This window comes from Austrofundulus limnaeus, unplaced genomic scaffold (assembly GCF_001266775.1).
Source record: "Austrofundulus limnaeus strain Quisiro unplaced genomic scaffold, Austrofundulus_limnaeus-1.0 Scaffold248, whole genome shotgun sequence".
Classification (NCBI taxonomy): domain Eukaryota; kingdom Metazoa; phylum Chordata; class Actinopteri; order Cyprinodontiformes; family Rivulidae; genus Austrofundulus; species Austrofundulus limnaeus.
Window position 1 is genome coordinate 700,840 of NW_013952650.1, and position 5,767 is coordinate 706,606.

A 5,767-nucleotide genomic window follows, 5' to 3' on the forward strand; every position below is an offset into this window, starting at 1 on the left:
TTTTAGCTTTTAGCTAGTGGTTTACTCATTTTAGCTTTTGTCTAGGTTTGACTCATTTTAGTTTTTAGCTAGTGGTTTACTCATTTTAGCTTTTAGCTAGTGGTTAACTCATTTTAGCTTTTGTCTAGGTTTGACTCATTTTAGCTTTTAGCTTAGGTTTGACTAACTATATTACAAATTAATTTGATCAGTTTTAGCTTTTAGCTAGTGGTTAACTCATTTTAGCTTTTAGCTAGTTCGACCAGTTTTAGCTTTTAGCTAGTGGTTTACTCATTTTAGCTTTTAGCTAGTGTTTTACTCATTTTAGCTTTTAGCTAGTGGTTTACTCATTTTAGCTTTTGTCTAGGTTTGACTTATTTTAGCATTTAGCTAGTGGTTTACTCATTTTAGCTTTTAGCTAGTGTTTTACTCATTTTAGCTTTTAGCTAGTGGTTTACTCATTTTAGCTTTTAGCTGGTTGTTTACTCATTTTAGCTTTAAGCTAGTGTTTTACTCATTTTAGCTTTTAGCTAGTGGTTTACTCATTTTAGCTTTTAGCTAGGTTTGACTCATTTTAGCTTTTAGCTAGGTTTGACTCATTTTAGCTTTCAGCTAGTGGCTTACTCATTTTAGCTTTTAGCTAGTGTTYTACTCATTTTAGCTTTTATCTAGGTTTAACTGCTTTTAGATTTCATATTTGTACACTTAGCTTTCAGCTCAGTTTTAGCTGTTTCAGCTAAGCCAATCAGAACCCAGGTTGTTTGAACAGAACTGCACTTTAAAATATCTGAACTGTTGCTTTAAGAAACATCAGCTGAAGGCTGTAGATGACAACAGGAACTCGTTTATAAACCAACCTTCACAAACTGCGGTGATTCAGGTTAAAATATAAACTCTGATCAGGTGCGGCGCCGGCGGCTCAGGTGAGGGGGCGGGACTTCTGAAAGGAACCGATCGCTTTTAATTGACCCAGAAAGTCAGATTAAATAATTAGAAAGAAACAAAACGAATCTTTAAGCAGCGAGCGTTACTCATGTCTGCGTGTCACCCACTCACAATAAAAACAGCCGAAGATGACAAATTCAGCTGCAGGGAAGGAGCCGAATGAAAGAGCAGCATCAGAACGTTCGCCCACCAACAATTTACAGGCGCCACGCTCACAGCCGAAAAAAAACTCCCTTCATCTGTRGAGGGTTTAAATGCTGCTGGATGAAGGTCTGAGGAGTCTTCATCAGCTGCTACAGCTACAGCTACAGCTGCTACTGCTGACAAACCTGAAGGTTCAGCTCAGATTTAGATTCACTGAGTATTTTTCTTTTTTTACTGGTTCAAATGTTTGTCAACATCAAATCTGACAGGATTAAAAAAAAAACATTAAAATCGTGATTATTTCAGGTGTGAAGAAATTATAAATGTTTATTTACGTCAAAATCAAGATCATGATTTCATGATTTCATCTCACTGTTTTCTATTTTGCTCATAATTTCATTAATGTTCAAGATATTTTCAGTAAATTTTAGGAAAAGTTTCAAATTCTGTTTTGTATGAAGCATCGTTTCCTAAAAACAAATAAAACTTTATAAAACGTAAAGTAAAAACAGCAGAAAAAAGTATAAAAATAAGGCTCATCTCATCAAACTGATGGGTCTTAAAGACAGGAAGTGAAACCCCGTGGACTGTTGTTTGTAAACAAAGCTCCTCCAAAAAAATAAAAATAAAAATCACTGATGATGAAGAAATTAAGAAACTAATATTAAGTTCTTTTTTCTACTGAAGTGATTTAAAAAAACAAACGAAGCTCCTCCACCAATGACAGCGTGCGACAGGTGTCACGTGACGAAGAGGAGGGTGAACTCACTTTGCTAACACCAGCTAAAACATGGCTCACTGTTTCAAAACAATTTAAGGTGCCGTTAAAGAAACCAGGGCAACTGAATTTATAGATTAGTATTGTTTGAATTGGTTTATTTAAAAAAAGGCAAATATATTTATTTATTTTATAGTATATAGAATTGATTGTTTTCTTAAAATGCAAAAACTTCTGAAAAGAAATTAAATGATCCTATTTTCAAAGAAGTGGCTTTTCAAAACGCTTCAACAGAAATAAAAACTCAAACACGAGTCTGCAGCTAACGCTAAAAACCATAGAAATAAGGAAACAGGAAGTGACGCTCAGTGAACACTCAAAGTGTCCRAAGTGTCAGATCCTGTAATTAACCTGCAGCTTCTGGGATTCTGTTCTGTCACAGCAGAATATTTTACTACAAAAGAGTCGGAATAAAAATAAAATCATAATTTTAACATTCAAACCACAACATCAGAGAGAAGAAACACTTCAGGAAAAATCTGCTTTAATCTGAAGCAGAAACAGATCATATGGCCCAAACTTCAAACTCACTGTAGTCCTGGTTCAAGAGTCCTGGTCCAGTCCTGGTTCAAGAGTCCTGGTCCAGTCCTGGTTCAAGAGTCCTGGTCCAGTCCTGGTTCAAGAGTCCTGGTCCAGTCCTGGTTCAAGAGTCCTGGTCCAGTCCTGGTACAAGAGTCCTGGTCCAGGTCCTGGTCCAGAATCTAAAGTTTGACCCAAACAGAGAAGCCAAAACATCAGAAAAAAGCCCCGTTCACCAGCCACCTTCAGAGGGCGGGCTGATCGACAGGTGTGTTTTAATCAGAGGACTGACCACAGGTGAGGAAAACTACAAACAGGAAGAACTAGGTTGCATTTCAAAATAAAACAGGAAGTTACAAACTCAAAAACTTTAACAAGTTAAGAGTTCAGACTGAGAAGTAAAATGAAATCTCAAACCGGATTTATTCTTTGTGCTGTAGTGTGAACGCTGACTCAGCATCCATGAGTTTTATTTTATTTTCTTTCCTCCTTTTTTTTGCAGCCAATGCTTCTGCTACCTTTCTGTAGCCTTTTGCTATAATCAGGGTTAATTATGTGTTTACATTTAACATTTTGTTTATTTAAGATTTTAGCTAGCAGTTTTTTTACCCCTGGCTTCAAGCTAATTTTTCTCTACATTGGACTAGGCTTATGMTAATTTAGCTTTTAGCATTTTTGCCTTTTTTAACATTTTCTGCTAGCCTTTTATACTTTTGGCATTTAGTTGAGGTTTGATACTTTTAGATCAAATTTTGCTGGTTTTGGCAAAGCTTTTGCTCTTTTTAGCTTGTATTTGACTATTTTCAGTGGTGTTTTGCTTTAGGCTTTTAGCTAGCYTTTTGCTATGCTTAGCTTTTAGCATTTTGGATAGCATTTTGCTGTGTTTAGCTTTTAGTAAACATTTTTCTGCTTTTACCTATTAATGTATTACTTATTTTGGCTTTAACCTAACATTTTTGTCTTTTAGCTAGCTTTTTGCTAGGCTTAGCTTTTAGCATTTTAGACAGTCTTTTGCTGTGTTTAGATTTTAGCAAACATTTTACTGCTTTTACCTATTAATGCATTACTTATTTGGGCTTTTAGCTTGTTTTTTACTAGTATTTTTAATACCATTTGGCTAGCATTTTGCTTAATTTAGTAAGTTTTTGGTACATTTAGATAGCCTTTTGCTACTTGTAGACAGACTTTAGGTATATATTTAGCTTTTAGCATTTTAGATAGCATTTTGCTGTGTTTAGCTTTTAGTAAACATTTTACTGCTTTTACCTATCAATGAATTGCTTATTTAGGATTTCAGCTAGTGTTTTTGGCTTTTAGTTAGCATTTCGCTATGCTTAGCTTTCAGCATTTTTGATAGCATTTTGCTGTGTTTAGCTTTTAGTAAACATTTTACTGCTTTTACCTATCAATGAATTGCTTATTTAGGATTTCAGCTAGCGTTTTTGGCTTTTAGTTAGCATTTCGCTATGCTTAGCTTTCAGCATTTTTGATAGCATTTTGCTTTGTTTAGCTTTTAGTAAACATTTTACTGCTTTTAACTATTAATGTATTGCTTATTTAGAATTTTAGCTAGCATTTTTGGCTTTTAGCTAACCTTTTGCTATGCTTAGCTTTYAGCATTTTAGATAGCATTTTGCTGTGTTTAGCTTTTAGTAAACATTTTACTGCTTTTAACTATTAATGTATTACCATACTTATTTAGGCTTTAAGCTACTTTTTTCACTAGCTTTTTTACTATATTTGGCTAGCATTTTTGCTTAATTTAGTAAGTTTTTGGTACATTTAGATAGCCTTTTGCTACTTGTAGACAGACTTTAGGTATATATTTAGCTTTAAGCATTTTATATAGCATTTTGCTGTGTTTAGCTTCTAGAAAACCATTTGTTGTTTTTATCTAGTTTTCTTTATTTAGGCTTTTAGCTAGCCTTTTGCTAAAGATTTTAATGATATTTTCCTACTCTTAACTGAGCTTTGGCTGCTTTTAGCTCATGTTTTTTCCACTTTTACACTTTGAAAAGTGTTTTCTACATTTGCTTTGTTTAGCTCTGTTGCTACATTTAGCTGTTGTTTTGCTACCTTTAGCTTCAGCTAACACCTCTGCATTGTGTTAGGGGCCAGCTTGTGTTTGGATTACAGATTATTTTGGTTCAGTCTTTAAGGCTCTGCGTCTCCAAGGGCAGGGCGGGACGTGAGCTAATGAACTGATGGTCTCTGTAAAGGTTTCATCATAAAACCGATCCGGGGGAGCGGGTCTTAAAGAGTCACGAGTCATGAATCTGTAAATGAAGAGCGGGCTGCAGCACCTGTTCTGTCCTTCGTCATAAAGCCTCGGGCTCAGAGGTTACTGCTGCCTGTTCATACAGGTCCAGCGTTCAGGCCTCGGTTCCAGCCCGCTCCCTCGGGTCGCTTCGTTTCCGTACATCTGCGGCGCGCGCTAACCAATTAGCCCGCCCCGTTAGCGCTCGTGCCCCACGCAGGGCCGAATGTGCCCGAACCTGCAGCCTCGTTATCTCACCCAGCTAAACGAGCGCTTCTGAAAAGTGCTTGTTTTTTTTTTTAGCTCCTCGCTGCTCGTTTAATTACATCAGCTGAAGTCACGGCTGGCGCTTTGCAGGGAGGAAAGTTTCAGCCAGAACCGCTCTGACCTTCCATCCGGTAAAAGCCGAGTGTCGGCTCGCAGTGCTGAGTGCTGACGGGGGCCCGACAGCGGCGTGATTATGATCCGTTCTGGAAGCAGGAGAGGTGGGCAAATGGCACTGATCGTCTCTCAGCGGTTCATTAAGCAGCAATAAGGTCGAGCATTAGCCCACAGCTATATGATATTCACCCACTTAGCCCGGCATCTGCTTCGGCTGCTCGTGTCAGAGTCGATCTTTAAACGAGCCGAATCAATATGCCAGAGATAATCACGCTGAGCTCGGATCATCGGCTGACAGCAGGCGTGGGGGTTCTGGAAAGGCCCAATCCAAAGGTTACAGCGGGTAAACGTTCGGCTGATTTTATCCACAAATAGGTCAAGAATGTAAAAATGTCAGGCAGAGATCAGACCAAATGTCATTGTTAAAAGATTAGAGGAGCGCCGAAACTTCCAGAGATCTGGACCGAATCAAGTTTTTATTGTTGCTCAATTCACAAATAAAATACAATGTTTAATAAAAACATGTTTTTATAAAATACAACGTTTAATAAAAACATGTTGTTCTGCTGTGGAATAAAAGTGAAGAAAAAACAAGACAAACTGCTGCGTGTCGTCGGTTAACCTCCAGTAAAATGTTTAAATGTTGAACAAAATGCAAAGAAAAATATAAATTAATGATTTAAAATCTCATAAATTATTTAAAATCTCATAAATTTAATATTATTTTCAGAGTGAAACATAGAACATTTATTACAAGTTGGAAC

At 36.9% G+C, this 5,767-nt stretch overlaps 1 long non-coding RNA gene across 1 annotated transcript in view; it reads right to left on the reverse strand.

Moving 5' to 3' along the window:
* Positions 1–2,471, reverse strand: part of LOC106525928 (uncharacterized) — a 101,608-nt gene extending 99,137 nt beyond the window's left edge. The window contains exon 1 of the long non-coding RNA XR_001311191.1: positions 2,378–2,471. This is a non-coding gene — a long non-coding RNA (uncharacterized LOC106525928). The remainder of the gene's footprint in view (positions 1–2,377) is intronic.
* Between the last annotated feature and the right edge of the window lie 3,296 nt (positions 2,472–5,767).